Below are 10,486 nucleotides of genomic sequence, written 5' to 3' on the forward strand. Positions count from 1 at the left end.
ACATGCTGACAAATTCAACAGGAAATATACTGCAGTACTTAAAAAAGTATGCCAATGCAGACATTCAACACACCAGCTTACAACAATAGCCAGCCATCTAGCAAGCAACAATATTCAGAACTCCTTTTTATATACTATTATTTGTTTACCCCTAAGGATCAAGGCTTTTATGTAATACACTGGAAAAGGGACATCAAGAGGATGGACTTCAAGAGCTATTTTAGTTTTCACAGAAAAACAGTAGTTGGCTTTGACTTTCTGCTTTACTTCCCTTCCATTTTCAAGCAGTTACTCAAGTAAAACAATGAGAAAGGTTATACAAATGTATACAAGTACTTCAACATCCTTTCCCCATCTTCTGTGCTACTTTGGAATATATTTTGGCCTGTATATATTATTTTGGGGGGGCTACTTTGCCCATATCCATATATTTACACTACCATGTGTTCCTTGTTGCCACCTCTACAAGCCCAACAGTTCTATTGTTTCTTCAGTCACTCCCTCCAATGCCATTCTCCATCTGCAGAGTGCCAGTGCTATCACTGATTCTCCATCCTGTGCTTCCAGAGCTGTCCACACTGCTGACTACTCAAATGTAAAATAAGAATGACCAGATAGCAGCAGCAACCACATCAGCTTCCCTTCCTTATTCAACAACATTGAGCCTTTCTTTACTAATTCAAAAAGGGCGTTCTGCAGCTTCATGTGAATCTGAAACCACCAGAAACTTGACTGAATACCTGTGCTCATGAGGAGGTGGTTACCAGCAATGCTCCACACGCTGCTCTGGCCTCAAATATAAAAGAATTTTAAGGTACTGCTCTAGATCTGTCCTAAGTGCCTCACATGCAAATTTTCTCTCTCACCCCAAACATTTCTTCCCAAAGCAGCCACTGCACCTTCATGAAGTGACCCCAGATGTAGGTGACATACCCTGAGAAGCACACATGAGGAAACTAATACTGAAATCAGTTTCTCTAAGCCCTTTCACACCCAGCTTCGGCAAGCCATTGCTCTTCAGCGAGCTCTGGGGCACGTGAATTGCCAAAACTTTAGAAAACTGCGTATTACAAACTAGTTTGGAAGTCCACAGCTGTCTCACAACCTCTAAGCAGCGGGTAGAGCTGTTCCACACCTCCCAGGCAGCATTTTCGAGATAAAAAAAACTGAGAGAGCAGCCCAGGGGATCGAGCATCTTCTTCCGAGCGGCCTCTGCCGCCATTCTCCCTCACCCTCTGCACCCCCTCTCCCCCCTCAGGCTCTCCCGCACACCCCAATTCCCGCACTCCCTCCTCGCACCTGCTTCCCGCCCACCCCGTGGCCACGGCTGCCTCACCCCCGGCTGCCACCTCCCTCCGGGCCCCCCCGGGGCGGCTCCACCCCCCCGAAGGAGGCTCCTCCACGGGCCGGGCCGCCGCCGTCCTTCCCTCCTCCTGCTCCGGGCCCCCACCCAGCCGCTCCCCCGGCCCCGGGGCCTCTGAGCTCTGCCCGGCGCCCTCACGCCCCGTCCCGCCCTCCAGAGCCCGCGGGCCGCTCGGCGGAGCCCCCGTCTCCTCCTCCTCACCTGCGCCGCCGCTGCCGCCGCCTCCGGCCCGGGTGGGAGCGGCGCGGAGCGGCCTCAGCTCCGGCACCATCCGGGCGCCATTTTGTCTCCCGCCTCGGAAGTGACGTTCGGGGGGAGGCCAGCGGGCAGGACCCCCCTGAGCGGGACCCCTGCGAGCGGGGCCGCCCCCAGCCCCCCCGCACCCCCGGGCACCCCCCGTGTTCCCCTGAGATCGCCTCAGCTTAACCCGGAGCCGCCCTCTGCACCGCGGCCTCCTGCCACCGCCACCACCCTCATCCCAGACAATGAGCTGTGGAGAAGAGCAGGTTCTCTGTTTCCCTCCTTATTTTTGTTGTTCTTCAGTCTGTTTTAATTCTTTTCCTTAAGGGAGGTGGTTTTCTGGTTTCTGACTGGAAACGGAAAACAACAAAGCGGTGTCTGAGGGGAAATTCTTTGAGGAACTGGAGGTGATGCAGGGAAAGTTCCCCCCCTGCTCCCTGAGGAGGCCTGAGGTGATTTCTTCAGGCCTGACAGACCCATTTCTGCTGCACACATGTTGTGCTGTCCCCTGGACATCAAATTTCTCTCGGTAATTTCTGAGCAGGTACCTGAGGGGAAAAAACCCAAGACAGTCTCATTCTGGAAGATGTTCATATTATAGGGCATAAGAGTGTCTCCCCTGACTAATTTGAAGTAATTTTATCTCTCACTCAGACTTTGTATTCATCATTCTGTCAAATAATTATGAGGGACCGTTTTATAGAATTTAGAAATTATTTATTGACTATATTTTACATGAAAATGTTAAGAATTGTCCGTTTTTCCAAAGAACTCCCGGCTGTCTAAAACAAGTAAACTGCCTCTCTTGCTCTTGTCAGGCTGAAGTTTTTTAAATCAATCCCCCATATTTCCAACAAACAAATTTACAAAGATAACCTTTCAAGCATAGAGAAAGCCCAAGACCAAAGCTGGGGAATTTTGATGCTTAACTTTGCCAAGCAACAACCTACAAAGAAGAACAGGACACTGTGGTCTTCCCACTTGGAATACATATGATACGTTTATATCTCAAAGTGTTTCTTACGCATATTAAGATCTGTTTTGAAACCTGTAATTTTAATACTGACAAATCCTCGTATAAATACACGTAACTTACTAGGCCAAATTAATTCTAATTTACCAGTATTACAGGTTAATTTTGTAAGAAACTGTACCTGTGTAAATTTTAGAGATTTTTAAAGAAAAACAAGGCTTCCATTGGGCATGTTAGAGCCTTATATTAGTAACAGAAAAATCAGAAATGTAGAACAAACTGCTATATCAACTAGAGTACAAACCTTTCCACCTTCAAGACTAAAGTTTGACAAAAGTATCACAAATAATATGAATTATAACTTTCATGTACTTCACATACTTACATCAAGAGCCCCAAACACACCTCTTTTAAATAAAATTGATTGAACTATTGCGTCCTCAGCTTAACTTTTTCCTGTATTCTAAAGGTAGCATTACTGTAAATGAGGCAGGGTGGGTATTAAGAAGATAACTGAAAAGCTTATCTCCTTAACTACAAAACAGTGATACTTCTAGCACTTTCACTGAGCTTATTATTTGGTTTGGATTTACAACCTGATTGTAATAGTATTAATGTTTACTCACTCACTTAACACTGAAAGGTGCAAAGGTTTTTAATCAAGTACTAGCACTCCTCCTCTCTTCCTTCCTGTCCCAAGCTGACTGGCTCTTTAGAGGCTTAATTTCAAGACTCACCCTGTTGCTGATTGGAAGAGGTCCCTTTAAAAATAATGGCAGAACACCCCACCCATCTTGGTCTGAGGGCTAGAGTCTGAAGATGAGGTTATTCCCAAGGAGGCTGGTTGTTTTTCTGTTGTTTTTGGGGTTTTTTTTATTACAGTTTTTTCCTAGCTTTGACTTTTTGTAGTGATAGAGTAGGAATGTTGTGTGACTGAGGCTATTTTCTTAGCTTAATTTAAGATTTTTGTAGTGTTTGGTTTATGTTTGTTTAGTATTAAATGCTTTTTCTTAAAAAGCTTTTAAATGGGTGGGGTCTAAACCCTATATTGTTTGTACTAGATCAAAAACACACCTTTCTTTTTTGTTGTGTAGCAAGAGAATGCTAAACCAATATGTAATTCTTTATAGCTGCCTAATCACTAATGAGGATTACCAAACTTGCTTTTAACACTTACTCTCTTCACTAGTTTTTGTTGTACTCTTGTTGCTGAAGAGACCCTTAAAAAGCTGGGGCTCTGAACTAGATAGAAAGCTTTTTCTCAAGTAGCTAATTCCAACTGTTTGCTTTTGTGTATGTAATAGCTACTAATACAAGGTTATAGCTTTACAATAACAAAAGCTTTTACTTGTGGGTACAAAACATCTTTATTTTTCTGTGATTTACACTGAGAATATATACCACCTGGTGGTGTTTCATTGGACTTGCACTTCAATTTACTCTAGCTCTGGTGGTCAGAGAAGCCTACAAAACTTCAGCTATTTAAATCTCTGAACACTTGAACACTTAATTTTTTTTATATATTGAATATAGCAATATTGCTGCTATTGTGCTCTCTAAAATTATGCGTTAGCCTTTCAGGTTTTTTGGGTGTGCTTGAGCACACAGAGGCACATCATATCAGCACACAGGAGACAAATACTAGCACAAACCTTTTTGTCAATCTGGGTGTCTAACTGAATATATTGAGAGTAACTGACAAGTGACTCTTATGTGGTTAGAGACAAGTAACATCTTGTATATAGAGGTCCTTGTGAGATGTAGCAGGGTAAAAAATTAGAAAAGGTTTTTTTCATCAAGAGGGTCTGATAGAGCCTTGAAACTAGCTAGTGACACTAGAAACAAGTGATACAAATATGGCCAAGTGTTTTATTTTTAATTGGAACAAGGTCTCTATTACCAAAACATTGTGCTATTCTAGTTTGTCCTCATATACATAGGAGACTATGTTCTGTATGTTATGGCTTAAACTAATAATTTCTCTGTGAAAGATTGAGTTTTAACTGCTAGAGTTACTGGTTAATTAATAGCTCTGAATTTAATATTAACATTTTTTCTAAAAGATCATTTTTGATAGATGAAAAGCTGCTAAGACATTTAAGTAACTTTTGCTTGAAATGCCCCGGGGAAATGGGACTCAAGCACTTAAGTATTCCTGCTTTTTTCACTTCCTTCTGGTCTAGATGGACCTTTTTAACTTAGCCTTGGGGTCTTTCGCAGTCCTTTTTATTTCTGCTTTCTAGAGAGTCAATCATCTTTGCACCAGTAGCAGGTTTTTTACAAGTTAAAGCAGTATCCATACTTATCAGAGGAGTTTGACAATACTCACAATTGTCTCACACTTTGCTTGTCATTCTTGTCTGAGTTTGTTGCTTGTCTGTTTACTGAACATCATTTCCTCATCTTCTGGCCAGCAAGTGCTTCTTTGCCTATAGCTATGAGGAGCTTCCCTTTCAGGATCACTTTATGGAAGTGATCATATGATCATAAGTGGTTATTCTTAAATATTTGGCTTCCATATGCATGCCCCAAACGACCTTTCCACAATTGCCTTATGACTGACTCCAGCAAAGAAGGTAACCAGGATATCTGATGGAGCAGGGTAATGGTGTCAAGTCAGTTCACTGCCCCTTGATCCCAGGCTGTAGAACCTAAGACTTTATTTTCTTCATTTTACAGCACAGATGTCTTTTGGGCAACACTGAATAGATGTGATTCACTGGAACACTGCTCTGTCCAGAATTTGACAGCTGTGGAGGTATTCAGTCCATTAGGTAAGTTATATAGGACCTGATAGGAGTAGTATTCAGTTGATGGCTAGTGACTGGTTATAATCAGTCTGTTGTCAATAATACCAGCAGTGACACAGGAATAAAGATAAGGTCCATTTAAATTTGTCAACCAACATTGGGTGGTATCCACTGTAAAACTGAGTAGATGCCTTAGGACTGCCTCTGAAAACCAATTCAAACACTCTATGGGGCTGGGTCCTGTAGGCAATGATATTCTTAGCTGAATTAATCACTTAAACACAATAAATATGTATGATGAGAGATGTTTGCAGTAGCCTGTGAAAGGGAAGCATGGTAAGAATAATGTTTAACTCTTGGTTTTGCTTACCCACTGCTTGTGTGGTGCCAAGCTGGCTCTGAGGATGAAATCTGTACTACTTCCAGCTTCAAGGAACTGGATCAATCAGGAGCACTTGGGGTGCTGTGTATACTCTGTGTGTGGGGTGCAGGCATACTCTGAAATCAGTGTGTAACTTTGCTCCTGTTGGAAGCATTTTAAAAAATGAGGCTTGATGGCTAGGAGGCAATATATAATAATCTGTCTTTTCTATTATGAACATGTTAATTTTTCTTGTAAAAATGTCTTCAGTAATTTTTACCACTAGCTGGTGCTAGGATACAGTTTACTGAGTGTGCAATAATGGTGCATCTGCATTATTAGCCTGCAGAGGTGTCTTTCGTTTTGGTGTTTGCTTGATTTTGCTATACATTGCTTCTTGTCAGGTGTGTCAAAACTTAAGTCATTCTTGTGGTTCTTGTTCATTTTTCTGCATTAAATGAAAGCATGCTTCACCTTTTTAGGTATTTCTGTTGCTTTCCACTCAGTCAATCAAGCATGCTTATTGTGGAGATAAGCTAATTATTAAACATGACAAATCTAGAAGGATCCATCAGGAATACTGCTTTCAAAGAGTAACTTCATAATTAGGAGTTAAACATTTCTGAAGTTCAGCACTTCTAGGTTTAAGTGAACAGATGGCAGGGTTTGCCTCCTTGTGAATTGTGATTAAAAGCAATTTGTTTCCATAACCTGATTAATATTTTTTTTCTTACAAAGATGCAGACATTAGTGTCAGGGGTAGTTTGCTTAGGCTGAGTGCACAAAGATAACTGTATGCAGCAACTCATGGTATGTAAATTCTTTTACTACCAATAAAGCAAAGGCTGTCTGTGAAAAATGAAATGGTTTATTATACAGCTTACCTTTAAGGGCTGTTTTGGGGGCCACAATCTCCTGTGCACTGTTTTTAAAAGCTATATTCAAGCTGTGAGGAGCAGACTTTTCTTAATTCTCTTTGTATGGATGTAGACAGGAAAACTGACAGTTCTGCAAACAGCTGTCCCCTATTTCTCAGCAAACTGCATCAATGCCAAGTGCACAGGAGAGGAAATACTTTCAAGAAGGAATCTAGTGTGTGTATGCTGTGCTCAGTTATTGCTGCTTATTCAACTCCTCTGAGCTTCTTTTGTAAAATGGTAGATAGGAAATGAGGAAGAGCTGGCATTCTTGTCTTTTTCCTTGAGTACACCTGCTGAACCTGCTAATTCCTTCCCTGTTTCCTGCATAGGATGAATCAAAAAAGTCACGAGGCAAAACATCCACAGGACTTTATTGGAATGTGTTATTTACAGATAACACAGAGGCTAAAAGCAGGGAATGGAGATGCTTCCCAGTTCAAATGAGACATACAGTACTAATTTCCTATGGCAAACATCAATACATTTAAAATTATCTTGTTGGAAAATGTTAAGTCATTCCAGAGTAGTAGAAAGTAATTGCAACCTTATCTTCCAATAGGAAAAGGAGCAAAGTGAGAGGGGTACTGATGAAATGCAGCAACAGTTCCAATAAAACCTGAGTAAAAATCTTTGAGTAAAACCTGCTCTCTGGTTTTTGAGGGGGAAAATGGTAGAAAGAATCTGTCCTAGTTTTATGACAACCTCTGTCATTTTTCTCCTTGCAGAATAGGGAGCTAGTGGTGCTTTAAGAAAATTGATTTCTCAGACTACATCAGCCCTTTAACTCATTTTTCCTAGAATAATACTGCCATCTGGTAACAACTTAGAGGCTATACTGATAAAAACAAGCTTAAATCATAGACTAGAAGTGGATGAACCTACATCTTTGTTAAAACACTTCCCCCTTTCCTCCTTAATACTGAAAGAGCAGCCCAAGATGAATTAAGTGGTTCCTTATCCTTGTGTTTGTGCTGTGACATGCCAGAGGACACTTTACAACTGTGATTCTGTGAGGAAAAGATCAGATTAATGGTGTGGAGCCCCTGTACGTCTGACCTTGGAAAATTCTTTTTTTTGGGACAAACTTCTAATCTGTCATAACATTTTTAAGAATTTTTTTCCCCCTGGTATAAGTTAGAATTCTGATGTGGCTTAGCATCTGAAGTAGTCCCCACAGGTGGGCTGGTCTGTTGTTCTGTTTCAGCTCAATCTGAAAATGTGAATGAAAGTTAAATTTTAGTGAAGACAGTGTTTGGCTGTTCTTTGCTTTCCCTACTCCTTTCATTTTCCACTGTTCTGTAGATGACACTGTTTGGTTTTGGTTTTGAACTCTCAAACATCAATCATCCTTGCCTGACTGCTTTCTGGAAATGGAACACAACCTTGAAAATGCATGGAATGTGCAGTACTCCTTGCTTGCTAAGACACTTGCCAATTTAGCATTTACCAGAGTCTCAAAATCTGACTTCTTGAGCCTGGAAGAGTCTAACAAGCTACATGATTGAATGGGGATCTTTGTGTTGAGGTCCAACTGTTTGTTGCAGAGCAGGGGGAGCTGTGGGTTTGGTTCACTGCCTAAATCCACAAGGCCTGGACAAAGACACATGGGTAGTGTGATGTTTGGTTTATTTAGGCATAAATGCCTCCATGCTGCAGCTGTGAAAAAGTACAAAGCACTAATTCAAGCTTCATGTTTTGGCATCTAGTGTCAAGTTACAAATCCACTGTTACCTTCTGTATCTATCAGTAGTTTTTAAACAAAACTATGATGCTGAAGATCTTCAGTTTCATTAATACTTTGTTAATAATCTGAAAGGGATGGGTATGGTTAACCTGGTGTTTCACCTAGTTAAATGATGAGGATAAATAGCTGTAGCAATGTCTTTAGGCACAGTGTAGACCAGTTACGACTTCAGCTTTAGATTGCAAGTGGTTCAGTAGTCTCTATACTACAAAACTTGATGGTGAAGGAGAAATAATTTTTAGATGGCATGGTTTGTCATCAGAAGCAGTCAGAGCATGCTTTAGACCTGAGGCTTCTTGGTAGATTCTGTGTGGGTTTTTTCACCCGTGTTCTTTGTTGCTGTCATGCATTGAAGAATATTTGGGAGCCCATTATAATGAAACCAATGGAACATCAATTTGTTTGAACCAATAGAAAGCTGTGACAGGACTAGTTAAAAGTGTTAAAAGATTCCTGGGTCGGTGGCTCTTCCCTTACCTGTGGTTATAATCCTTGGCAAGTCACTTAATCTGTGTATGATACTGCAGATCTGGAGGTAGTGCTGGCCATCCTCATGTGAATGTTATACCAGTGCTTTTGAGTTTGAGAACTTCACAGAAAGTGTTAATGTGTTTTTAAGGTAATACGTGGTTAAGATGCTTGGCAACAGCATAGTGCAGATGCTCTTAAATTGTGAGTAATTACATTAAAACATGCAGCAGCTGCTTTTAAATTGGTATTTAACTAGAAATGAACACTTTTTAAGTTTATACGAGTAACTTGAGATCTCCATAATTCTTCTGGTTCATCATTAATTATTGCTATTTTTATTAAAGTAATTTTTCTGACACTTTCTGTTCTTATAGTGAAAATACGACTTAGATGAACTCTTGGAAGAATTACTGTACTCATGCCTGGAAGTATTATAAATATTGGTGCATCAAGGCATTGCTTTCATAGTATACTACTGCAGTATATCTTCCTTACAGACACTAATACAAGGGGACAACTATGTTTATGATACTTTTAGTGACATCTGGCATTCACACAGGAAGCCTGGTGCCTGCTTGTCTGTTGGGGAGAGCCACATTCATGACTCAAAGCCAAGCTGTAAAAGGGAACGTTACTGTTACTAACTATAAAGGAATGAATGTGATCAGGAGTAAGGACTTTAACATAAAAGCAAGTGTTGATGTATTTAATGCTGTTCCCTGTGAATAAAAATCAAACCTGGCCAGCTGGTGAAAGTATGGAGCTGTTGTTTCCTGATGTGTTCTCAGGCATAGGAAGTCTCCTGACCTTGGGCTTTGATTCTGCAAGGGTGTCTACTGATCATTTATTTCAGCTTGCAGAAGTATTTGCCCTAGGACAATGTGCTGTTTGACTTTTTGCAAAGAGATCCCATCTTCTGCATAAATTCTACTGAAAAACACGTAGCTTATGTTCAATCTAACTTTAAAGTCCTGAACTAGCAATGGGAAGCTGGGTAATACAGGACAATGACAGCTCAATCACAGAATAGTTTTGTCTGTCACAGACAGACCTGTCACAGAATAGGTTTGTCTGTAGAATATAGAGCTCTGCATGCATTTTTAGTCTGCATTTTTAGAACATTTGTCATGAAGTTACAAATTAAGTTAAGAATTCTTCAGTAGCATGTAAATACAGAAGCATTATGACAAATTTTTTCATGAAGCCATTTTTTTCTTGAGGTTTGTTTGCAGCTGAATGGAATGTTCTGCACTTGATATTCCCAGGCAGCAGGGTGGTATGAATCATCAGAATATTAAATGTATCAGGGTAGTAGCAGTTGCTGTTTCTTCATGTTGATAGAATAGTGGAGGTCTTCTGATTCTTTAGAGCCCTTGCTGCTTGTTTTTTTACTGTTTACTGAGTATCTGTACTCCAGCTGGTAATTAGAAGGAGATTACTGTCTTCACATTTTTTTGCAGGTTCAGATTTAGTACAGGACAATATTTAATACTCCAGTGCTGGAAGCCCCTCACCCAAATTTCAGTGGAGCGTGGGCCTCACCTCTAATAAAACTTTCCTTAAACTAGAAAGCACAATATAAAGACACATTTAAGACTAGAACACTTAGTTGGTGTATGGAGTAAAGCACAGTTTGCTTGAGCAGGCTGCTTCACCAAGCGTTC

General features: G+C 40.7%; 2 protein-coding genes across 7 annotated transcripts in view; one reads left to right on the forward strand and one right to left on the reverse strand.

Annotated features, from left to right (window-relative positions):
* The window catches only part of PRDM2 (PR/SET domain 2), a 63,423-nt gene extending 61,762 nt beyond the window's left edge, over window positions 1-1,661 (reverse strand). For 2 of the 6 annotated variants that reach the window (XM_071766861.1, XM_071766865.1), the window contains exon 1: window positions 1,565-1,648. The gene's annotated coding sequence lies outside the window, so the exon portion shown is untranslated. Of the gene's footprint in view, window positions 1-1,564 lie in introns of all 6 variants that reach the window. The other 4 variants (XM_071766863.1, XM_071766864.1, XM_071766862.1 and 1 more) reach the window with 4 other exon arrangements.
* The window catches only part of LRRC38 (leucine rich repeat containing 38), a 50,321-nt gene continuing 41,444 nt past the window's right edge, over window positions 1,610-10,486 (forward strand). The window contains exons 1-2 of the transcript XR_011730346.1: window positions 1,610-1,869; window positions 5,256-5,350. The gene's annotated coding sequence lies outside the window, so the exon portion shown is untranslated. The remainder of the gene's footprint in view (window positions 1,870-5,255; window positions 5,351-10,486) is intronic.

The sequence above is a fragment of the Heliangelus exortis genome, chromosome 23 (assembly GCF_036169615.1).
Source record: "Heliangelus exortis chromosome 23, bHelExo1.hap1, whole genome shotgun sequence".
Lineage (NCBI taxonomy): Eukaryota > Metazoa > Chordata > Aves > Apodiformes > Trochilidae > Heliangelus > Heliangelus exortis.